At 36.1% G+C, this 27,176-nt stretch overlaps 1 long non-coding RNA gene across 3 annotated transcripts in view; it reads right to left on the reverse strand.

Annotated features, from left to right (window-relative positions):
• Positions 1-27,176, reverse strand: part of LOC114053890 — a 185,501-nt gene that overhangs the window by 125,091 nt on the left and 33,234 nt on the right. For all 3 annotated transcript variants that reach the window (XR_003570427.1, XR_003570428.1, XR_003570429.1), the window contains exon 2: positions 26,956-27,035. This is a non-coding gene — a long non-coding RNA (uncharacterized LOC114053890). The remainder of the gene's footprint in view (positions 1-26,955; positions 27,036-27,176) is intronic.

The raw sequence follows: 27,176 nt of genomic DNA on the forward strand, positions 1-27,176 counted from the left end.
TGCACAAGACGGAACACTGGATGAGACTTGAGGAAAGTTAGAGGAAAAGGATGTACAGATGAGGAGCCAGGAGTTCCAGGCAAGGCGTTCAGCTGGCGAAAAATGGGAAAAATCTCAGTTGGGAGATGGGTGTGTCCTGTTTAAGGGACAGAGGGGCTCAAAAATCCAAACAGAGGAGTCTGTATTTGACCCAGGAGGCGACTAGGGAACCACTGAAGTTTACTGAATAAAAAGGCTATGATATGGTCAGGCCTGTGTTTTAGGAAGATAAATCTGACAGCTGAGTGGAAGACAGACTCAAATGAGGAGAGACCTGGAGCAGGAAGATCTACTTGCAGGCTATGGCAATAACCCAGGCTTGAGGTGAAGAAATCTTGCATCAGAGTGGTGGTAGTATTACAGGAGAAAGGTGGAAAAGTACAGGAGAAATGTTAAGAAGATAAAACCAAAAGGATGTGGCAACAGATTTGAAATAGGGGTGCTAAGAGAGAGCAAAGAGTCAAAGATGAAACCTTTGAAAGCCTGAGTGACTGGGAAGAATGAGAATATTCCTCCACGGTAATAGGAAAGTTAGAAGAGAGGATTTTAAGGAAAAGATGAGTTCAATTTTATATAGAGAGTATAGGATATTATAGAACAGTACAGAAGTATTAGCATTAAAAAAAAAGAAGAAAAGAAGGCCTAGGATAGAGTCTTCAGAAACACCCCAGGTTAAAGGTAATGACCTGGATGAAAGGGGTGAGAGGGTTAGCAGAAGAATCAGGAGAAAGAAGTATCATGAAAACCTAGAGAGTAGCAAGGAGAAAAGGGTTATCCAATGTCAAAGTTTGCAAAAAGATCAAAAAAGATGAGCTGAGAAAAGTCCATCAGATTTGGCAGTTAAAAGATTGCTGGTAGCTTTGGAAAGAACTTCAGTATAAGTACTACGATTTGCAAGTTACAGATAATAGAATTGAGGTGTTAAAAAGTTAAGTGACTTGCCCAAAGTCACACAACTGGCGATTATTAGACACCAGATTTAAATTATATCCTAGTTCTCTTAACTATAAGACCACCCTGCATATCCAATAATAACCCTGACCACATACTAGGAATTGTCATAAGTTTTTTCCTAATAAAACCACATCTTTAATACAGTAAAATATTACATTTATGTAATGTCATTGCAATGATATTTTATTAAACTACCATATAAAGTATGAATGTATATGTGATTTTTATATTATCCTATGTGAATTTGCATGTATTCAAATTTATTAATACAAACAACCGGGAATGGAGGTAATAGATAAGGGGGTATAAGAAGTAGTATATTTTCCATGAGGAAGAACATTTTAAATTTAAAATACTTAGAACTGCAAATTTCCAGTTTTCTAGAAAACCTATTCTTTAGAAAGACCTTGAAAGGAATGCCATCTTTTTTAAAAAATGGAATTTTGACATATTCTCATTGAATACTAACAAGTCTCAATCATTTTATAATGAAATCAAAAATCTTTATTAAACAACTAAATAATATTTCTCTTGAGTTCTTTTCCATTTCTAAATCTACAACCTAATAATGATTCAATTAACTATGAGATCACATGACTACAGAATTAGATCTGGAAGGAACCTCAGAAGTTATCTAGAACAACATCTTCAATTTACTGATTATAATATTAAGGCTAAGAGAAACAAAGTGACCTGGCTAACATCATATAGTTGTTAAGTAGCAAGGACAGGATTTGAACCCAGGTAGGTAATTCCAAATCTAGTGCTCTTCCCACAACTCTACACAATTCTGATATATAAGCCCAGCATTACATGATCAAGAGGAAAATAAATTTTGGGAAATCTCATCATTACCAATACAGATAAATTATTTCTGATTTTGGCAAATTGCTATAGTTATAGCATAGATATTTCCATCTTCAGTAGCTGTTAAAAACAAACTCTCTTTTACAGCACTGAGAGAAAACAATTCATTTCCCTTGTACAGCTGCACTGTTTCAAAGCCTGGAAATGCATGGTACCATCATTACAAATGGACCTGATCAGAAGTTTTGTGTGTGTGCGTGCTTGCGTGTGTGTAAATTAGATTTATACAGGTGATGAAAGAAACTAGATCAAAAAGGAAAGCAAACAGAAAAGAAAGTAATCAAACTGACATTTCTACAGAGTTTGGATTCCTCTCTCAAAAAGAATCCAAAGTTTTCTATTTCTCAACTTTGTGGGGTGAAAGGTCAGAGAGCCTTCAAATTTTTCAATGCATGTTCCTCCTCAGGCAGCTCTCTCCCCTGCCCCATTATGCAAAATTGAAAGATAAGGCAAAGTGCACTGGAGCCATTAAAGTAGTAAAGACACTAGTCCAATATTTACTATTTTATCAACAGAGGCCAAGAAAATGTTTGCCATTATCAGGAAGCATATGGAAACAAAACGTTGTCTAATCTTGTAAGAAAACTACAGTTTAGCTACACCTGAAATACTGCCTGTAGTTCTGGTGGTCTGTATGTATAAGCACGCGCACGCACACACTCATGCATGCACAATGATTTAATAAAACTAGGCCAGAAAAGGGCACTAAAATAACCAAAAGGGTCCTGGGAGAGTTTGGCGAGATAGAGTTAGTTACAGAGAAGGCCTGCCATACAAAAACACTTGAAAAAATTTGGGACTTCTGTAGCTATAAAGACAAAGGTAATAACAAGTTATGACTAATGCCTTCTTCTTTGTACGTGTTAACTTCTAGAGAAATATTTATGGAAATGAACTGAATCAAAGTTTATAAAATCAAGGAAGATACAGATAGGATGAAGATACTTATATACTGAAATCCTTAAACCTTCACCTATCTAGTTACAAAATTATTGAATTTGTTACTTTAAGAAATTCTCAAAATAGGCTTAAAACATAAATTAATATAAAAAATTATGTTTCAGTCACTTCCTGAAAAACAAATCCATATTGAGAGAAAGAGTTATAAGCTATAAACACCAAACCAAAGTGATTTTCATATTTCTGTAAGCTCCCAGAGCTTTTCTAATGCTCATGTATTTAGCGTCCAGCTCTAATCTTAGAATGGCCTTCTGTGAAACAGACAAATTTCTTTCTTACAACTATCTGGTAATCCAGCTCACATCTTCCTGAATTACGAAATGTATGTCCTAGTCAATATTTCGGGCTCAACTCCCAGCTGCTATACAAAGCTGTTTTTCCTGTGTCTCAGGAACAATAGGGCTCATTTGGGGACCTTTTCCCTTCCTTCTCCATCTCCCTCAAGGGAATCCTCACTTGTCTGTTCAGCCTATTGAGACAATAAAATAGTCATTATATTATTATCTGCTGAGACAACTAGCACAGATAGTCAGATAAAACTTGTACAATAGAGCAATGTCTGAGACAATGACCCACTGAGACTTCACACCTGAATCATCCAACACAGGGAACTGTGAGACTAGCTAATATTTCAAGGCTCCATTCAGAACTCAATCCAAATGCCAATACAGGACTACTCTTCTGATCTCCAACTGTTAACACTTCTCTATCCTCCTCTCAAATTACCTTTTAATTGCATTTTGTATTTACTTCTCTATGTATCCTTTAAGGTGTCTTTCTTCCCTCCCCACTTCGCTTTCCATTAGAGTATAAACTCTTTGAAGGCAGGGATTTTTTTTTTAATTTTGTCTCTACACTCCCAGAACAAGTATAGCGGATGGGACATAACAGGAATCTAACAAATGTCGAAATGAACTGTCAAAAAGTCCTATATATGAACTAGTCACAGGATGCTTCCTTTCCCACCAAATTCTGTCCTAAACCTCCACCCCAGGGCTAATACCTGACATTTCGTCCCCAATCTGCAACCCAGCTACGTGGCCAACAGTAGCAATTTATAGGCAACATGGAGATCTGCCTCCTTTCTCCCCTCAAAAGGATCAAGCATATGCCACATACTCCCCCTCTCTTTTTCACAACTCATCAGTCAGTTAAATCTCAGACAATCTCATTTTCACAAATACACCCACATCCTCTTAAAAAACCACCCTTCTTCCCTATTCTCTTCTAAACCTTGCTCACTTACCTCAGGAAATCTCTCTACTTTTCTCTATCTTCTTCCCATTCCATTTATAAGTCAAAGAATGGCTCATATGACAGATATGCAAAAGAACAATGCTTGTGATACATTTTTATTTTAAAAAAGCAACAAAGTTTAAGAGAAATTAAAGAATCAGTGTAATTGAAGCAAAAAAAAAAAAAAAAACCTTGAAAATACATAGAAAGTCCTCTTCAGAAAAGCTAGTTATCTTCATCTTCTTAGAACAAGAACAGAGGGCAGCTACGTGGCACAGTGGATAGAGCATCAGCCCTGGAGTAAGGAGAACCTGAGTTCAAATATGACTTCAAACACATAACACTCACTAGCTGTGTGCCTCTGGGCAAGTCACTTAACCCCAATCGCCTCATCCCCCCCCCCCAAAAAAAAATTATCTCCTGCTCAAGCAACAAATGTTAAAGGTAAATAAAACACTATTTCTTATTGCTTTTGTTTATTGTTTAATTACTATAGCAATATTAATTTCTATTATTTTTCATTCCCAGGCTATTTCCACAAAAGCTCTTCTACTCCATAAGAAAATAAAAATAACAGACACTTACATTTTAAAGTTTGAAAGCATTAAACCCAAAAGAACACCAGTTATACTGAAAGAGTAATTTTTAAAAAGCGAGCATTTGCTATAACCACAATATCTGCCAAAAGTACATAAATATTTCAGGACCTGCACTCAGCAGGATATGCAAAGACCACTGCAACAGTAAGATTCATTAAAGAAAAAGTGGAGCTAACAAACCAACATCTGCAAGGGCAGGTGTCAAACACCAGGATGGCAGAAGCAACATGAGAGAAAGCTACCAGAGATCTGAGCAAAGGCACTGGAACTGAGTCACTTTCTAGCTGGGACCCACAGTAGAAAACATGAACTTTACTTTGTCCAATCAAAGGCAAGAGAAAAGGAATGTGCTGAATGGAACTCAGAACACAAAAGCATATATAAAGAATTCTGCTGTTTTTCAGTTACATGTGACTCTTTGTGACCTACTTGGGGTTTTCTTGGCAAAGATATTGAAGTGGTTTGCCACTTCCTTCTCTAGCTCATTTTATAAATGAGGAAACTGAGGCAAATAGAGTTAAGTGACTTGCTCAGAGTCACCCAGCAGGTAAGGGTCTGAGGCCAGATCTGAATTCAGGAAGATGAGTCTGATTCCAGGCCCAGTACTCAATCTACTTTGCCACCAAGCTGCTCCATCAGAAATTCTAGTATCCCTTTAATAAGCAATTGGGAAAAAAAAAAGTCAAAAAATACAGAAGAAGCTAAAGCAGCAAATAGCTATCAATCAAAAATCATCTAGAGAAGTTTGAGAAGCAAAATAATCACAGCAAGGAGAGAAACCCCAAAGGAGCATGCAAACAATTTCTGGTCTATATGCTAGCAACACAAAAAAAACACAAGGTGGAGAAAACAAGAGACAGAAAGCTGGAGTATCATCAATATAACAACATGTTTGCCAAGAATGTGATAAATGCTTGGGTCACTACAAAACCAGAGGAAGAGGGACAGAGAAGATCCATAATTATTGGACTAAATGCTTTATAGTGGTGTATGAATTACTAGCATTTTAACAGGCTCCTCTCAGATACAATCCTGTCTTTCTTAACAGAAGGCCTCATATCTACTATCAAAAAAACAAAAACAAAAACAAGTGACTCTTCCAAATACAAGTCTTACATATTCATTTGCTTTATACAAAACACTCATAAATTATATTTTTTTAATCTATAAATATTTACAAGAAAACAATATATTGGCTTTGGAGCAAAATAGTGGATCAGAAAGTCTCAGATGTATAAAGTATTATTGATTCAGTAATTATTTGAACAAGCCACATGAAAGTGACATAACATCTAAACTGCCTTTATTGATTATCATTCTTTGACTAGGTTCCACATTCATGGCTTACTCATGTATTGCAAACATAAACAAAGTGAAAACTATAATGAGAATTCCAATGAATTTGATACCCACATAAGAAAACTAATCTTTTCAAAACATGACACCAACAGAGTAATGTTAAATGTAGGAAGGTATTTTGGGAATATTGGGAAGATACTATGTTCTGTCTAACATTAAATCTAATATAATACATATATACATATATTCTAAAAATAATCAACTGTACCTTCCAAATTAAAAACAAATCAAAACATTTTATAAAATTGCTTGATAACATCAAGCTATTAGCTGTACCAAAAAAAAGCTCCTTCATCATATAGAATCTCTCTCTAATAATATTAAAATGTCTTTTGTATTCAACAAGTACAGGTACACCTCAGAAATATTGTGGATTCAGTTCCACACAACCACAATAAAGCAAGTATCACAATAAAGTGAGTCACACGAATTTTTTTTTTATTTTTTGGTGTATATAAAAGGTATGTCGACACTATATTGTAGTCTACTGAGTGTGTAACAGTATTATGTCTAAAAAAATGTATATACCTTAATCAAAAATACTTTATTGCTTATAAAAAAAAACTCGCTAAATATCATTTGAGCCTTCAGAGAGTTGTGATGTTTTTGCTGATGGAGGGTCTTGCCTCAATGTTGATGGCTACTGACTGATCAGGGGGGTGGCTGCTCAAGGTTGGGATGGCTGTGTAAATTTCTTTAAATAAGACAACAATGAAGTCTGTTGCATTAATTAACTCTTCCTTTCACATGAACACATAAAGGCCATTGTAAAGTTATTAACTGGCTTAATCCCAATATTGTTGTGTCTCAGGGAATAAGGAAAGCCTAAGAAAAGGTAGAGAGACGGGAAACTGCCAGCTGGTGGAGAAGACAGAAGACAAACACACACACACACAACACTCAAATCAATTAAGTTCAACGTCTTATATGGGTGCAGTTCATGGTGTCCCAAAACAATTATAATAGTAACATCAAAGATCATTGATCACAAATCACCATAATAGATATAATAATGAAAAAGTTTGAAAGACCGCAAGAATTACCAAACTGTGACACAGAGACACTATGTGAGCACATACTATTGAAAAAATGGCACTACAAACCTTCAATTTGTAAAAAATGAAGTATCTATGAAGTGCTATAAAGTGAAGTGCAATAAAACAAGGTGTGTCTGTATTAAATTTTGAATACAGACAAGGAAGGAAAGAGCAAAAGTTTTGAGCATGAATCCAGCGGTTCAAATTGAAGCAATAGAAGAGGGTGATACATACTTATAAATACCTTGGCCTCCTCCAAGCAAGACACATTGAGTATACATCTGTCAAGATTTATCAGGGAGAAACCTCTGGTTCAGTATTTTAAGAATTTTAATGGCATCCTGAAATCCAAACTAAATGGAAAGAACATCTTTATGACAATTAACACAAAAATAGTAATAATGTATACTTTCAGAGCTGCAATATGGACCAAAATAAACTTAACAAGTATCAACAAAAATCCTTACAATATTAACAAAAAACAGGATGTGTACTCACCAAAAAAGAGAAAAAACATTTTCATAGTATACAATAAAATAAGTCAGAAAAAAAATCAGCAAAATTTAAGCAGACATCACTTCATCAAGTAATAGTAAAGGGTTATTCATAAAACCCTGTTTTCTCCTTTTCAAGTAAGACAGGAATATTTGTGGTACAAAAACTAGTTGAATAAGCTATTTTTTAATCCTGAAGGCCTATTTTTCTCTTCTATAAAATAGGGATAACACCCATAATGTCTACCTCAACAATATAAAGAGATTTGCAAAATTTAAAGCACTACATAAATGTCAATAGCTATTTACCTTTCACAGATGAGCAAAGTGAGATTCAGGAAAGTTAAATGCCATGATTTGCCTATAATCAAACAGCTAGCAGTGTTACGGCCAAGATTCAAATCCTAGTCCCTTCGGACTCCAAGTTGAACACTCTTTCCATTACACCACGCTGCTTTTCTGGAAAGAAAAGTTAGTTCTGCTTAGCCTCTGTTGGCAGTGAAATTCTTATTTCAAAGGAGAAAAAAAGGTATGGGGGGGAGAGAAGGGAAGATAGTGGGGAACTGGACAAAAAAAAAATCTCTCCATTTTCATTCAAAATGGGAAGTGGGAACAAGATAAAATAACAGGGGAGAGATTAATCTGGCCAACTGGGAAGCCAAGGTGATACTGAAGCCATCAACCAATATCTAAGAATTCAAGCAAGTGATGCTTAGAGAAGCACAAAGTAGCATTGCTTTGTCTTAAAAGAAACAAAGATTGACTCTGGACTTCCTCTACAACATTTGGTTTTATCTGATAAGATAATGAATGTGAAAGCATTCTGAAAATTGTTCAAATTCCTACAAGAAAGGAGACGGTGTATTGGTGCATACTGAGGTATATATTATCAGGTATGGTCAATATGTTCATTTATTTTACTGACTTATTTTTGCATAATTGCACTTTGTTATTAGAGAGGTTTTTTTCCGAGGTGTCAAGGACTATCTTCTGAGAAGAGACAGTACTGTAAGAAAAGGGGGGCATCAAAACATTTAAAAGAAAAGTAACTGTGCAAGTGCTATATAAATACAAGATATTATTAGTACATAAATTTCATCAGAACTCCTGTCACTACCAATATTCAACTAAGTCTATGAATGAGGTTTTTTATATCTTTAGAGAAAGGTATTCCAACAGTGATGCAGCAGAATCTAAGGGAATGAGCTAGATTTTTGAGAAATCCTTAAAGGGAAAGAAGTTTAAATGAAAGGATACTGAAAAGGGGTAAGAAAAATATTAGATCAGGGAGCAGGGTTCATCAATTTCTGTATTCCATAGAGTACACAGTACAACATAATGTACAGAACACAAACACAACAAATTCAAAACAAAAGTAATAATAGTAATAATTACCATTTCTTACATATAAACTTGGCTTCTACAATGGCCTCAGTTACAACTTGGCATATGAGAGATGATACCCCAATCAGTCAAATATTAAAGCAAATTTTGGATGGGGAAAAAAAAATGTGAATGGAGGAGTTCTTAATGTTCCATTGCTTTCGGTTTTTCTTGTAGTGATCAATTCAGAAAGTATCCCTACGCTTGGGGAGGTACATATTGTATCCATAAAAACCAAAGTTGAGAAAACAAATATCAAATATTTGGCAAGAAAAACTTTTCTCTACTCATTTAAAGCAGCAGTTGGTAAAGTCAAAAGACTGTTTAAAAATAGTTAAGATTATAGAGTACTGAATGGATACTTTTCTAGAAGTTTGAATTAAGCACAAAATGAGGTGCTAAGAGAAATTAGTATACAGTTATAATTTACACAGTTGGGCACAAAATTCTGAGATTCAATACTGAGAAGAGACATAGACACATAGCTCTTTACCACCGGCTAAACTAAAGACTCAGAGGAATACACAGTAAATCTATATACAAATAACCTTTAATTAATACCATACAACAGCGATCTACTTTAAGCTTCTTATTAAGAAAACTAAAAAGAAGCCTAACAATGTCTGATTTTTTCTCTTTAAAAAACAAACTTCATAAAGGAAAAAGATGAACAAGTAAAAAAAATTTTTAAAACTCTAAAATAAATGGGAGCTGTTTGTGTTGTTGGCCCAGATTCTCCCTTCCAATAGTGACAGTCTCCATCCAGTAAAAACTCTTAAGACAATTCTCCATTTTTCTTCTAAAATTCTGACCTTATTTTACCTTTCACATTTTACCAACGCAGACATTGAACGTTGTTTTGAAATAAAATAAATTCAAAATAATAGCAATTGTGAGATTACCCTGAAAAAGATTTGTCCCCATTTCTGAGGCTCTGTGGGGATAATGGCATTAAGTGCTGCCATTTTTCCCTTTGGTCCTCAGGAGGTGGACTACATTTCCAGATACAGTGAAAAGACTATCAACAGGGTAATAATTACACCAATAACATAAAAACTGCACTGCTGAGAGCATACTATAGATTCTGAAGTTACTGCACAGAAGAACCAATAAACATAGTGCTCCTCCTACATTTGGTAAGGTCAGTTCACAGGCATAAACAGCTGCAAAGTAAATGTTTGATCATCAGTTTCCATGCATTATGTAATCTCATTTTCAAAGTTTTAAATAATTCTTTCTGTAAGTTTCCACTTAACTTTAAATATCTAAAAGCTTCTCATTTAAATACAAAAAAGAAAGTTGAAAGCATTATGTGTTATGTATAAAGATAGTAAATCTGATACTAAAATAAAATAATAGAAGTATAACAATAAAATCTGTCCAAGTAATGATGGTTTTTAAGAATCCTGTAGACAATCAATATGTGTGCTTCAGGATCTCTGTCTAACGAAAAGGCTGGACCAGCTCCTTCCAATTCTAAACTACTGACTCGAGAGTCCACATGCAAGGCACAAGTAGTCTAGAAGTTTATACAAGGCACAGTAATGTGGTCATATTACAAAACTAAAACTGGAAGGATCAAAGTTGTTGCTCTAAAAAAAGTCATAACAGGAAAATAAGACACACAGAAAATTAGGAAGCAATAAAACAACTCATAAAATCAGCATATGATTAATTTGCAAAGGAGTGCTATAAACACTAAGCTCTAGGAGTTCAGAGAAAAACGGCATCAATATGGGCTAATAAGCAATATAGTCAAAATTTGAACACAGCTCCCCAAGAAGTGAATGATTCCCTCACGACAAGTGAGAAATGCTGGCTATCCATATAGGAGACACTATAATGGAGTCAAACAGAAAGCTACACTCTAATGGGAATCTCATGAGCAATGTAAAAAGGAACAAAAGGACTTCTTCTATTTATATAATACTACTATGTGCCAGGTCCTGTGCTAAGCACAATACAAATATTATCTCATTTGATCTTTATACGCACTGTGATAGATGCTATTATTATCTTCATTTTACAATTGAGGAAACTGAGGTGAACAAAGGTTGAGGCTGGATTTGAACTCAGGTCTTCCTGACTGTAGACCCAGCACTTCTACCCAAGGTGCCACAGAGCTGCAATCCTGCTTAGGATGATGGTGACAAGTAAGATGGCCTAGTGAACTAAGGAAGGACAGAGGGAAGCTGAGGAAAGCTAAGACAAAGTCCAGGGATTCAAAGTAAAGGGAGTTCTAACAATGACTCAGCGAATTCAAAGAAAGCAAAACTGACCTAAGTAATTACATCCAGGCATCCCCATTTATCAAGTTTACCAAGTAACTACTCAATTTCCCACACTTCTTTGCCTATAAAGACACAGTTTACATGCAGTTAAAATTATTCATTTTCATTGAAACTTTTCATCACATTAATTTATACTTAAATGACATCACTACCTACAGCTATACAAAAACCACTGTCATTTGGAAAGTCAACAATTTGTTGACCCACCGAAATGCAAGAAGTTCATTTAGTTTCAATCAGTGAAGAGGAAAGAAATCACTCTCAGGGATTGCACAGATTTTTTAAGGCCACAAGTCAGTCATTTAAGGCATTGCTGGAACAAATTTACTTAAAGGCAAGTTGGTGACACTAACGAAGAGTTCAATGCAGTCTAATTCCACCCCTGCCAAAGTAAGCAATTTACTTCTTTGGGGAAGAGACAGACACACAGACACACACACACACACACACCCCCGTAAATCTGAAAAAGCTGAATAGTGCTATACCTTAAGATATCTTATCCTAGCAAAAGAGACACACTGACCCTTTTAAAACAACATTAACTAAAGTTATTCAAAAGGGGGAGATTTCAAATACACCTTACTCAACTTTCAGGACAATTCATGCCATTTGCTAATTTGATTACTATTGCTTTATTTGTTAACCACTTTCTACATATTTTAAAGAATTATACATATAAAAAACACAGGAAGAACTGTATTCAAATCCTACCACTGACATTAGGTGTCTTCTCAGCCTCAGTTTCCTCAACTATAAACTGAGGATAATGATACTTGTAATACCTACTTCAGAGTTGCTATAAAGTCCATATAAGATAATATCGGTAAAGCACTTTGAAAACTTTAGAGTTAGAAAAAGGCATAGTTATCTTAATAATCCCAAGCTTCTCCTGAAACAAAGGTGCAATTTTTTGAGAAGAATATTATTCTAATGATGCTGTATCACCACAAGACATGGAATGCTATAGCCTCCAATGAATTGAAGTTGAGGGTCATTCAAAGGCAGTGAAGGGAAGTGCACGGTAAGGATGAGCAAACTAAAACACAGTTTAGATGAGGAATTAAGCCGAGGAAGGGGTGAGAAAGATGTAATTAAAAAAGGTATCATGGGGAACAAAGGCAAGTCATGCAAAAGCAAGGTATTACTGATGGACAGCACCAGTATCTATACAGTCTTAAAACAATGAGATAAATGTTCCTTACACACAGAAATGTTCCTGTGTGTTGGATTTGGAGGAGGGCAGAAACAAATCCCACAAGATGGATAGGCAAGGATGAATTCCTATTTTATCACTGGAGAATATACCCACATTGGTGAGATTACAAATATATTAGCGTATTAATCAATCAGCAAACAGGTATTAAGTGCCTATTATGTGCCAGGCACTATGTTAAATGCAACATCAACAGTAGCAGCATTTATATATATGTATATATATGTATGTGTATATATATATATACACACACACACACACATACATACTTGAAGACAACATACAAGTTGCCTATTTGCATTAGTAGAAGAATATGCATCCCAGAGATCCCTAAACCAACAAAATCATGGGTCTAATATAAAAAGGACAAATTGCTTGTGATAGACAAGATGCTAGTATACAGTTAGGTAGTTTCATAGGATCACAGGACAATGGATTTAAAGCCAGAAGGTACTTCAGAGGGCATCAAATACAATTCATCATTTTTGCAGATGAGGAAACTTGACCCACAAAAAAAGGTTGAGTGACTTACGTAGACTTTACAAGAAGTAAATGTCTGAAGTAGGATTTGAACTCAGTTAAGTCCAGTGCCCTATCCACCATGCTATGACTGAGCTACTAAGCCAAAAAAGGATTAATGTAAACTTTGATGGAGATCTCTAAATGTAATTAACTATGAAAATGGAAAGAACAACAAGAAAACAATTAAAAGTGAATGATGTGAAATAATGACCAAGCTTACCCTCCCGCCTAAAAAAAGGGCATGAAAAGATACTTTCCCCATCTTCTTTAAATTAATGGAACAAAATAGTTATGGCATATGTATACACACACACACACACACACAATATATAACCTCAGACATTTTTTGATATGCTTGTTAGTTTTGCTGAACTTTTTTTTAACCTCTTTATTAAAGAATGGCTTTGGAGGAGGGGTAGAGTGGGAAATGAAGGTGATATAAAAACAAATGATAAAAATAAAAACAAGTCTTAAAATGCTTATCAAAATTGTACAAGACAATGCTACAGATAATATAGCTATAAAAAGAGAGATACAGAACTGTAACTTAATATTTGGGGAAGTTATAATGGTGAATTGAAGCTAACAAGATTAAATTTAATAGATATGTAAATACTAAATTCAGGTTAAAAAAAGAATCAACTGCACAAGTAAGTGACAAGAATTAGAGCTAGAATGCATCTCGTGATAGTCATGGAAGTTGAAAGAAGTTAATACTATCTTATGGTGACATAAAAAAAAAAAATACAATGTCCAGACTAAGCAGATGGCATCCTGCTGCCCTCAGTACTATCCACAATGTGATATGGGGTAGGAACAGTGATTCTCAAGTCCAAGGACCTACATTCATATTTCCCTCTGATGATAACTACTTGTAAGAGCTGCAGGGCAAGTCATGGAACCTCGCTAGGTCTCAGTTTTCTTATCTGTAAAATGAGAGGGTTTGATTAGATGGCCTCTAGTTCTAGACCTATGATCCTAGGACTCTATCTTGAATATTGTATGTGCTGTCATGCTATATACATTTTAGAAAGGATATTGACTAGATGGAGTAATACCACAGAAAGATAACCAGAATACCAAGGGAACTCAACAAACAATTCAAAAAAAGGACCAGTTTAAAGACTGGGTACATCTGGTCTAGAGAAGATCCTGGAAATGAAAAACCTATCTCAAGCTATCTTTAAGTATTTGAAGCTTGTCCTCAGACAAGCTATTCCTTTTGTTATGCTTTACCTTAAAGGGCAGAACAAGGACAGCAGAGTACAAGTTATAGGGAAGCCATCATTTCAGTTCAACAAGTAGGACTTTCTGTTCCTTAGTTTGAGACTTCCCTGGATCTGTGATCTTTTCCAAAAAAGGTGCTCCATCCAGCAGCGAGGTGGTTACAAACCATCCTCAGATTGAGCACATTCTAGCTGCAGATGTGAACTTCCATCACACACAAAGGCTGTCTGCTGCACTATCTCTCACTCTGCCCCGCCAGCCCACCTCCACTTCAGTCCCCACATCTCTGACAAGATCCTTTAAACAATCAAACTGTTTAAAATAGAATTGCTCGCCTACGGATATAGAGCTCCCTTTCAATGGATGACTTCAAGCAACAGTTGTAGATAAGGTCCTTCTTCCAAATCAAATATTCTACGATTCCATGGCATGATTGCAAATGCAAAAAATAATTTTACTCTTTCCATTAAATAACAAAGAAGAACTACCAAACTCTCTATAAAAGTGGCTTGATTTATAAAATTGGTGTTCCAGAAAAGCTTCATGCAAATAAAGTAATTATACTGGGAAAACTACTCATTTAAAAGAAACTTGTGGCATATACTTTGCAAAACTGAATAACCAATTCCTTTTTACCTATTTTGTAAAATATTTTCTGTGGGTTCTCTACTAAAGTCCTAATGTGATGTTGAAGTAATCTTGACTCTCAAAGGTTATGCCAATGGAGTTAAACTCTGGCTGGTTCTAGCAGTCAGACCCAGGGTCACAGTGCATGCCTACTGCACATAGCCTACCCTGCCCACCGTGAAGAAGCCTGTATTCCAATCTCAGCCCAAAACATGGGGTGTGTGTGTGTGTGTGTTATTGAAAGAAAGTCAAAAGGTGGGGAAAGAAGAGAAGGGAATAAGAATTTTTTAAGTGCCTACTATGTGCCAGGCACTATGCGAAGTGCTTTACAAATATTGCCTTATTTGATCCTCACAACAACCCTGAGGGAAGTGCTATTATTATATTCATTTTACAGTTGAGGAAACTGAGGCTGAGAGAGATTAATTGACTTGCCCAGGGTCACACAGCTGGGAAATGACTGAGGCCACATTTAAATTCAGGTCTCTCTGACTCCAGGCCCAATGCTCTATCCACTGTACCACTTTGTTGCCTCTAACTACAGATTAGGACAAATTAGCATTATCATCTAGAAATCATCACAAAATCGCAGAAGAAATTAGAAGAACCTCCATGATTCAGTTCAACCCACACATAAAAATGTTCATTAGATCCTCCCATCACATCCAGCTATCCTACTGCTCTCCTCTCTCTCAGCCAAATTCCACTCACAGACTTGAGTTCCTCTGTTCCCAGTCAGTCATTGCTTTGAAATTTAGACTGCAACCTCATCATTCAAATGGAGCTATTCTTCCAAAGATCTAATTGCCAAATCTGATGATCTACTTTCATTCCTTACACTTTCCAACCTGGCTGCTGTTTTTGTTTTGACAGTTAACACTAGAAGGACAAGAATTTAAGAATACCTAAAGGACCAAACAAAACGGGTGCATCAATTGAAATGCCTGGTCTCTCTCTCTCTCTCTGCCTCCCAGATAATTTCTCCTTTCCAGGCTTTCCTAACACTCATCCCACTGATTCCCTTCCTGAACCCGACTACCAATCCTCCTTGGTCCACTTTGCTGATTCATCGTCCATATATCCCTCCCTAATTGAGGATGTCCTAGCAAGATTCTCTCCTAAGCCCTTACTCTTCTCTAACTATGCTCTAACTTTTAGGGAACACCTCAACTCTCATAGATTTAATTATTACCTCTACCTGGATGACTTCCAGACAGAAATCTATAAATCTCTTCCCTGAGCAGCCAAGTGGCACAAAGGATAGTGCTGGGCCTGGAATCTGTTAGACCAGAGTTCAAATCCAGCTTCAGACACTTAGTTGTGTGACCCTAGGCAAATCACTTAACCTCTGTCTGCCTCAGTTTTCTCAACTGTAAAATGGGGTTGAAAACAGCACCTACTTCCTGGGGTTGTTGTGAGGATCAAATGAGATAATATATGTAAAGTGCTTAGCACAGTGCCTGGCACGCTGCAGGTGCTATGTAAATATTCCTTTCCCCTTCCGTTCCCCTCAATTCAACATGACAAATGACCTCTTGCATATTTCCAAATGAATGTCCAAAATACACCTCAAACTTAACCTATCCAAAGCAGAACTCATTTTCTCCCTATCCTGCCTCAAATGCAAACTTCCCTACTTCAGTCCAAGACATCATTTTCCTGGGTTTATGACATTAACATTATACTCAACTCTCATTCTCCCTCACCTTATATATCCAATTAGCTGCCCAATCTCTTCATTTCTACCTCTACAACATCTCTCACATCGAACCCCTTCTTTTAGGCTGTCTTTAAATATGTGCAAAAGTTGCACGTGGGAAAAAAATTATTAATACTGTTCTAACTTTGCCTTACAGAGCAAAACAAGGCAGTTGAGGGCAAGCAGGAGAGGAAGAACAGAATAATACCTTCTGCCTTCTCTATGCTAAATGTGAAGTTTAGGGGCAGCTAGGTGGCACAGTGGATAGAGTGTCGGCCCTGGAGTCAGGAGGACCTGAGTTCAAGTCTGGCCTCAGACACATAACACTCACTAGCTGTGTGACTCTGGGCAAGTCACTTAACCCCAACTGCTTCATATAAATAAATAAATAAATGCATACATATGTAAATAAATAAGTGAATGAATGAATGAATAAATAAATAAATGTGAAGTTTATTAAAGACATAACAGTATGGAACATCTAATGGGATATAAGGGAGAGACTATAAAGCTCAAGGGAGACATGAGGGGATGGGTACATAAATATGTGAGTCATTTGAAAAAAGAGAATAATTAAACCCATGGAAGTACATGAGGTTGCCTCAGTTTGGGTCAGACTCTTATCATTTATTCCCCTGCTGTTGAATCATTTCAGTTGTCTGACTCTTTGTGACCCCATTTGGGGTATTCTTGGCAAAGATACTGAAGTGGTTTGCCATTTCCTTCTCCTGCTCATTTTACAGATGAGGAAACTGAGGCAAAAGGGTTAAATGACTTGCCCAAGGTCAACAGCTACTAAGTGTCTGAGTCCACATTTGAACTCATGATCCTGATTACAAGCCCGGTACTCTATCCATTATGCCACCTAGCTACCCTCCCCTAGATAAATGCTAAAGCCTCCTAATCGTTCTCCCTGCCTCAAGCTTCTCCCCACACTATTCTGCCACATTGCTGCCAAAGTGATTTTCCCTAAACTCAGACCTGACCATGGCATTCTCCTACTCAATAAACTCCAGAAACTTCAGATTGCCTCTTGTGACTTTTTTTTTGGGGGGGGAGAAGGGGTTTTGAGGGAAGCAATGGGGTTAAGTGATTTGCCCAGGGTCACACAGCTAGTAAGTGTCAAGTGTCTGAGGCTGGATTGAAACTCAAGTCCTCTTGACTCTAGGACCAGTGCTCTCTCCACTGCGCCACCTAGCTGCCCCAGATTGCCTCTAGAATGGAATATAACTCCTCACTTTTACAGCTTTTACAGGCCTTCACATCTTGATCCCAAAGTAGCGTTTCTGCCTTGTTGGACATCATTCTCCCTACATCACTCCGCATTTCAGCCAAATCCATATTCTCTGTTCCCCTCACACATGAAAAGTCATTTCCTTCTCATCACTGCATCAGAGAAACCTTCTTCCTTCCAAACATAGCTGAGACACCACCCTTTAAGTGAAGCCCTTCCTAATTCCTCCAATGTCTCCTGAGCTCCTTTATCAAACTACTTTGTATTGACCTACTTTGTTTTTGTCTGTATTTATTGTTTATATAATATGGGTACTTAATATCTCCCTCATAAGACTGTAAATTCCTTGAGAGTAGGGATTGTTTCATCCACTGTGTTTCTATGTTTGGTGCCTAGCTAGTTAAAACAGTGCCAGTTATTTAATACATGCTTGTTGACCTTAGCTTACAAGTGTTCACAAAGTTTCTGTGCGAAAAAGTCCTGGAGGGAGAGTGAGAAACCATCACCTCTTGAGGTAGGCCATGCCACCTCTGGGTATCTCTAAGTGTTAGGAAGTTTCCCCTCCACCAATCCTAAACTGGCTTCTTTGCCACTTCTAGCCACTGCCCTTAGTTCTGCCTTATGGGGTCAAACATAACAAATCTAATCCCTCTTCTCCATGAAAGCCTTCCAGATACATGAAGCTATCATATTGTACCAGAGTCTTCTCTTCTCCAGACTACACATGCTCACTTCCTTCAATGATGCTCATATGACATGAACTCAAAGCCCTTCACAATCTTTTCCTTTTCCTGGACCCTCTCCAGCTTACCAGCAACCTTCTCAAACAACAGGGCCCTGAACTAAACACAATACTGCAAATGAGACCTGAAGTATTGACTTTAATAAGCAGGCTTTGAAAAAGCTATGATTTGGAGAAAATATGAAAAGTTAAAAAAGCATTTTAGGGCATGAATTCTGAAAAACCTTTATCTATATATTTCGAATAGAGAGAATGTGGCCTTTTAAAATATATGTATACAAAATTTTTGAAGTAACTAATTTTAAAAAAATTAATCTGTTTCTCCCAATCCCTCAAATTATCAAATTTTAAAAAATTAAAATGCGAAAACAAATCCCTCAATATATAGTTGCATAATCTAACAAAACAAGACCCCATGTTAGGCATGTTCAAAAAGGTATGTCTCTTTCACCATTTTAAGTCACCACTACCCTGTCAGGAGATGTCATGTTTCATCTTCATTCTTTTGGTCTAGTTTACCATTGCATTGATCATAATTCTAATGTCTTTCAAGGTCGTTTTTCTCAATGATGTGGTTAGCATTATATAGATTCAATTGTTTGCCTGGTTCTACTCACTTTATTTTGTATCCATTCACAAAAGTCTTCATAGTTTCCTCTAAAATTGTTCATCTCATCAATTCTTAGGATTTCAGAAACCCCCTGCAAGTGTCACCTGTTTGTCCTTGCTTTCTGCTCTTTAACCCTCTTAGAACCCCTCCAAGACTCCAGGGGTCCCTCTATGGATTCTTGAGTTGGGTGGGGAAATTTAAAGGTAATTCATTCTGCTGCAGAGTGGTACATCTCTAAGCCTACATGTAGTGTTTGCCAGAGATCTGGGATCCTTATTCCTAGCATGCCAACGTGTTCCTATAATCTCCCAACAAAAGTGCCCTTTATTTTTGAACAGTAATCAACCAGTAAAGGGGGATGGGGGGTGGGGGGTGGGGAAGCTATGCATCTCCCTATCTATGTTACTTAGGCAACAAGAAGAATTGTCAAGTTTTGTCCTGTCCTCTGTTTTTCCAAATGCTATCATTTAATAAGGTCTCTAGTTTTAAATCAAGGACTGCTTCATTTGGAAATAGTCTAAGAATATAAAAGAGACTAATTTTTTAATTTCTTTTTTTTAATTAATTTCTTTTTAGTTTTCAACATTCACTTCCATAAGCTTTTGCGTTTCAAATTTTCTCTCCCTCCCTCCTCAAAACGGCACGCAATCTGATATAGGCTCTACATAAACATTCCTATTAAACATATTTTCACATTAGTCATGTTGTAAAGAAGAATTAGAACCAATGGGAGTAACCACGAGAAGGAAGAAACAAAACAAAAGGAAAAAAAAGAGCAAAAAAAAGCAAATGCTTCAATCTGCATTCAGACACCACAGTTCTTTCTGTGGATGTGGATAGCAAAAAAAGACTATTTAGCTACTCAAGTTTAACATGCCAAAAAAGTAACTACTCTAGAAAAGAAATATGTAAACATTTCTAAGTTGAATATAATATCATACAACTAGCTTTCACAACTCGTTACCTCCCCGTACATGTCAAATTGTCCAAGATTGCTCGAATGATAAAAAGACATGACCTTCTTTGACGACCATTTATATTCATTCATTCAGTTATAATCAATAAACGTTTATTAGTAACTACTATAAGCTAGGCACAGTGCTAAACACTGGAGATACAAATAAGAAAAAGGCAGTCACTGCTCTCAAGGAGCTTACACTCTATTGGAGAAAGAAAATACACAAAAGGAAGCTGAAAGTAGGTGAGAGGTCAGGTAGGAGTACATTCCAAGCATAAGGACTATCTCTAGAAAGCTACAGAGCCAGGAGATGGACTGTCTTGTATGAGTAAGAGTATAAAGTAAGAAGTTTTGGCTGGACACAATAAGCCTGGAAAGGTAGGCTTGAGCCAGACAGTAAAGGGACTTAAATGACAAGAGTTTGTATTTAATCCCAGAAGCTGCTAGGAAAACAGTCAAATCTGTACTTTAAGAATATCAGCTGGGAAGACAGATAAGAGATACTTGAGGCTGAGGAACCAATTAAGAAACTACTAAAATAGTTAAGGCAAAAAGTGCCTGTTAGTGTAGTAAACGGGACACATCTGAGAGTTACTGTAAAGGCAGAATCAAATGACATGTATTTGAATAGCTACAGACCACAGAGTTCAACCATTTTTGTACATATGTAAACATCATATACATATAAACATAATGACAGAAAAACACAATAACTGGATGATGAGCTGGACTCAGAATCGAAAAGGAGGAGAGAAAGCTAAATGGCCTTTGGAAAGTTGAAAAGTTCTTCTAATGACCTTAATCTTCTAGGGGAAAAAAAAAAGCCCATCCTTTTAAGACTATCATAATGTCATTATCTAGAGCTGGAAGGAGGCTCGGAGATCATCTACTCCAATCCTCTCATTTGAGAGAGGAGAAAAATAAGGCCGCAGAGTTGAAATCACTTGCCCAAAATCACGAAGGTAGTGACACCAGTAACATTTGAATCCAAATCCTCTGACTTCAAATCTGGCACTCTTTTCACTGCACTGCACTCCTCCCCATTTTGAGAATCATGAGACACTAAGCCCCCAAGAATAAAGGTTCAGTGATAGTATGAGCAGCCTACAACACATTACAAAAAAAGGAATTATTAAGTAAAAGCAGCATAAAATATATCATCAAGTAAAATAAGGAAAAATTAATAGTCTTGTCAAGCAGCAAGAACAAGGGATAACTAATGGTATGAGGCATGCTTCACTAGAATCTTCATATCGAGAAAACTTGAAGTTTAGCTAAACATTGGGGGGAAACACAGTGAAAAATATATAGGAGGACATGGACAAGAGTTGCAGAAGATGAAATGGCACTGATGGGTTACTGATCTGTACTGATGATAGGAATATCCACATCACTGAGATCCAACGATATAGGAGGAATACTCCCATCAATAGGATCACAGATTCAGTACAATATGTTGGAGTAAAAATTGACATTTATAGCACCTTTACATACATTCTCTAACTTGATCTTGCTTCTTACACTCTTTAACGAATGGAAGAGACTAAATAAACTGGTTGATGTCAAAAAGCATTTATTAAGCGTTAACGCTGTGCCCTCTATTGTATTAAATAACTGGGGATTCAAGGAAAGCTAAAAACAGTCCCAGCCATCAATGAACCCACATTCTAATAGAGAGAACATGTAAATGCCTCAGTACATACAAGTTACATACAGAGCAGATGGAAAGAAATCTCAAAGTGGAAAGCTCTAGCAGTAGCAGCTAGGCCTACTGAGCTGAACTTTGAAGAAAATCAGTGAAGCTAGAGGACAGGAGGAAGAGCAGTCCAGGTTTGGGGCACAATTAGTACAGATGCACAGAAATGGGAGATGGAGAGTCCATTAGTACTAGTAAAAGCCTAGTAGGTCACTGTAACATGGACGTGACTGCATTTTAAGATGACTAGAAAGGTAGGAAGGGCTGAGGTTATAAAAAGCCTTAAATGCCAAGCAGAGGAGTCTATGTCAGATTCAATAGTTCATAGGAAGCCACAGGGTTTTACTGTGTGAACTTGCACGGTAGGAAAATCACTCTGGCAGATGAGGGGAGGATGGAATGGAGTGGGGGCCTATTTGAAGCAGCAAGATCAATTAAAAGGCTATTGAATAATCAGGGCAAGATGTGATACTTGGTTGAGAGGGCTGTGTTGAGTGGAGAAAATGAAATGATAAAGGAAAAAAATGGCAAGTAATCTGGAAAAAGAAGTAACTCTATAGAAGCCAGAAACTTAAGAGAGAAGGAGTAAAATTCTCAGCAAGAATGGTAAGAAATCAATGGTCAAACAAAACTACTGCAGAAACCTGAGAAAATTCTTGACTAGTAATCTTATCAGATGCTATGAATTCAATTATCATCTCTACACTGATAATTCTCAAACCTACTTACCCAATCTAACCCTCTTTGCTGAACTCCAGACTCACGTCTCCTACTGCCTACTCAACATCTCAAACAGGATGCCCCAATCCTAAACTCAATGGGTCCAAAATCCTAACTGTTATCTTCTCCCCCAAAGCCTCCCCTCCTTTTAACTTCCTTTATGCTGTTGTGGGTACCATCATATTCCCAATCACTCAGGCTCCCAACCACAATGTCATCCTCAACTCCCCACCCTCACCTCCCCATATTAACCTATGTATGTAGCCTCCTTCTTTCCTCTGACACTAACACCACCTTGGTACAGATCCTTACTTCTGCCCTATTTCGATAACCTGCCAGCTGGTCTCCTTACCTAGTGTCTCCCTACTACAATCCATGCTCAGCTACCAAAATGACACTCCTAAAGCACAGGTCTAAAGCCTTTCATAACCCGGTCCCCTCAATCCACAAACAATGGCCTCCTCGAACAAGACACTCCTTTTCCTGACTCAGGAAATATTTCAGACTACTCCTATCCTCTTCTTCCTAATCACCACCGTCTGGTTTACCTGCCTTTCTTCAAGCGCCAGCTAAAATCCCATCTACAAGAAGCCTTTCCCCATCCCTAGTGCCTTCCCCCGTTGATTCTCTCCAATTTATTCTATTTGTAACTTGTTTTTCCGCAGTTTTCTGCGAGTTGTCTTACCCATTAGACTGTGAGCTTCTTGACAGAGGGATTGTCCTTTTTTTTTTCTTCTTTATATCAAGAGCATTTGCACAGTGCACCTGACATACGTTAAGCACCTAATAAAATGGTTGCTGATTAACATTAGGCTTCTGTGTAATCTACAATTCTTTGACCTCTCATTCTTTCTTCTATTGTTGGAATCATACTTAATGAAAGAAACTTCAGAGCTTACACTCTGCTGGCATAGTGTTCAAGAATCCAAGTTCACCTCTATGACAGAAGGAAGGAAAGTTTAAGGATCTTTGCTTGGATTTTTGTTTAACTTTACCATAACCTTCCATTAAAAAAATAGAAAACTGAAATTAAACTTTATTTTAATAGAAGAAAGAAGGCAGTATCTGACAGCCTTAGTTGAAAGTGGAGGTGACAAACTCAAATAGAGATCCCTGCAGACTGCAGACTGACTTGTGGATGTGGGATATTATCCATTTTATCCATTAATATTAGAAAAACCACAAATTAACATTCTCTATGTTCTGCTGTATTTTTATTCATTTTGTTAAACATTCCCAATTACATTTTGATCTGGTTACCCTCCCTTAACCCCAGTTTGACACCTCTTGTCAAAGTGTATCAATGTTATTGCCAGACCCAGTATTTAATTGATAACCACTTACTGTCAAAATGTTATTCAAGTATATCTCTGAATCTCCTAAGAAAGCTCAGGGCAAGCAGTCATGACAATGAATAATTCTTATTGATAACTCTTGAGCTTAGCTGTCCTGCTTTGAACCTTCTAGCACCTCTCTGCTTTGTCTAGCACTGAAGGCACCATGTCATCAATCTAAATTATACACAGAAAGACAGAAAGATAAAGAAGATTTTCCACGGATAATGCTTCTTGCAGTAAATATGCCTATACAGTGTGGCTTTTGTCAATGCCATTATAAGAAAAGTAAGGAATGGAATGAAAGTTCAAAAGTATTTTAAACATTCTTTTTCAAAACTCATTAAAATCAGTCTTAAATATCTGGTTATTTAGGGTATAAAAGATGGACTGTCTGTCAATTTAAAAGAGTAATTATTCCACCGATATTGATGCTTTCCTTTGTTCTTGACATTAAGTATGCCATTTATACTTTCCCAAAGAAGAAATTTTATCAGGTAGAAAGTATACTATAGCATTACATAAAAAGAACTATTCATTTGGAATTTATTCAACTAGTATTTTATTACTAGTTATTATCAAGTCTCTCATTGCTCCACAGGAAGAATAACCAACAGATATTTGACTAGTTAAACAACTTAATAGCCAATAGCTAGCATTTGTAGGCTATATGCTTAGCTCAAGCTTTTTTTCTAAGGGTTACACATAAGATTTCAAATGTACACACTTGGCTCTCACTCATCAACAAAGTGTAGGAGAAACCTGGAAGTCAGAAGGTCTGAGTTCAAATCTCATGAACCACCCTTTCCTCTCACCCCCAGTCATTATGTGTAATAATGAATGGTGTGTATATAAATATTATTGCATTTTATCCCAAATTATCTACATTAAAAATCCTATATGACTTATCATCATCGAAGCCATTCTCTTGAAAAATTTTTATTGTAAAATTATTAGTGTAAGGACAGATTGCCTTGCATGAAAATAAAAGAACTTTCCAATTTGCAAAGTACTACAAATATTTTTTTCTTTACATATTTTCAACAGCAATCATGTCCTTGAATTAAAAAGCAAACACTTATTACACATAAAAAACAGTGTCTTATTACACAAAGTATTTTTAAAAAAACCTCATTAGCAGTAGGCTTATAAATCTAAATTAAATAAATTAGGCAAAAAACAAGAACTGGTCTTTTGTTTTCCAAGCAAATGAAATGCCAGAAAGCCTTTATACCAACTTTTTTTAATTAAGTAAGATAAGCTCGAGGCTAATCTTCATGCACTAATTTTGGACCAATTAGCTATGCCACATTTACAGTTTGGACTGGAATAAATATGGAGTTTAGCCCCAAGTTGAAACTGGGGCACAGATGCCACTCCAGAGACCAGACAAAATGGTGGCTTCAATCTGGTGAGCTATTATTTTAATCACTAAGTTACCATGACCTCAGATCCTCTGCTCAATTCAATTAATTATCCCACTACTGACTTGTAAAATTTCACTTCAGATTTGCCCAAATCATTATCAGATGCTTAAAAAAGTATGTACACCTAAATAGATACTAACAACTTCCATAAATTATCAAAATGGAAATTTGTAAAAGAAAGGATTAAAACAAAACATTCTTTATCAAAGGGAAGGGAAAAGATGTTTAAAAGTGAAGGAAGTTAGTCCTGAAGAATAATTTGACACAAAAGGAGTCTCAACTGTGTTTAAAAAAAATGTCTAATAACAGAATGATATTAGGAAAAATTATGATAAAATGAAGAGATAATTAAAATACTTTATTAAACATATAGTAAGTACTTATTAAATATTTGTTGAATCGATCTTTGATTCTTTAATATTTTAATTCTTTGATGATTTAGGTTTCACTCTGTTCCTTTAAATATTCAGAAACTTAACTAGTGTGATGTTGCCATTTTCAAATACTCAGATAAAACGTCTTCACATAGATAATACTAAATAAATCATATTCAAGGTGGATATTCATGATTTAATCCAGAATATATCAGAAATTTTCTAACTACTATAAAGAGTTCAAAGAAAAAATCATTTTTTCCAACAGTCACATCTACTCCAGTCCACTGAGGACAGGTTTGTCTTTTAGTTGGGTTAATAATATCAATACCTGGAGTGATGACCTCAGAGGATGCTTAGGAGTCTCCATTAAGATCAGATCTGTAAAGTGCCTTAAAAAACTTACATTAATTGAACAAATAGAGTATTTTTTTTAAAACCATCGATGTTTTAGATATGTATATAATCTATATAAAATAAAAATGTATTTTATATAGCACATGGGGTAAGATAAAAATGTATATAATCTATATAAAATAGAAACGCATTTTATATAGCACATGGGATAAGATAAAATGAACAGCTTCTCAAAATCCCAAGAGATCTTTTTCAAGTATGGTAAACATAAACAGTTCTATGTTTTGAAAGTAAATTTCAGAAAGAAATGTTTATAGAACTATATAAATTTAACATGTCTGTTTAATGTTCTAGTCCTTTAATATAACTCTAATTTGCTTGTTAAAATGAACTTCTAGTATTTTTAATCTCATACAAAATACAGGAAGTCCCTAATCAATTGGTCTACAGAAGAAATATCCTTTCTCATGAATGGACAAGCTTATCACTGCCTGATGGAGGATGAGTCTTCCAATCCTCCACAAACAGTAACTGTTCAAGTCTTCAGAACCATTATAGAACCATTTTAGCAACAACTTAAATTTATAATTGCCAGTGTATAGAGAAAAAAATAACCCATATTACGCAAATTTGCTGTATACAACCTACACTTCACTGAAAATACCTTCAGTATGCTGCTATTAAAGATGTAAATACATCAAATATTATTTATTCCATGATACCAGAATTTAGTAGCAATACAGAAAAATTTTCTTTACCCACACACATAATTCTAAGCAAGTAATAAACCAGTGACTACAAAAAATTTCCTTTTGACAAATTATTAGCTTGCAAATCAACTAAAAGGACTTAACATTAAAAATTAAGTGAAAAGTTAACTATGTGTTGGGCACAGATTAGAACCATTATTATTTTCATTTCCCAGCTTTAAATGATCCATGGAAGGTGGCAGACTTACAAAAGTACAAACTGAAAGCAAAGTCATAGATAACTTACCAAAATTCAAATAAGTAGTCAGATCAGCTCTACTGGTTGTTGATGTGTGATCTTCAGTACTTTGATACATTTCAAGTCTCCTATAAATAACACAGAAAACAGTGGTATAGGTAACTCTGTAATGTAAAAATGAAAAATGAATGAAAAATATTAATGATGTAGTAGCGTAACAGCTTTTAAAGCCTAAATTACTGATTAAATGTAGGCACTTAAGAAACCAT

Source organism: Vombatus ursinus, unplaced genomic scaffold, assembly GCF_900497805.2.
Source record: "Vombatus ursinus unplaced genomic scaffold, bare-nosed wombat genome assembly UNPS02014812.1, whole genome shotgun sequence".
Classification (NCBI taxonomy): Eukaryota; Metazoa; Chordata; class Mammalia; order Diprotodontia; family Vombatidae; genus Vombatus; species Vombatus ursinus.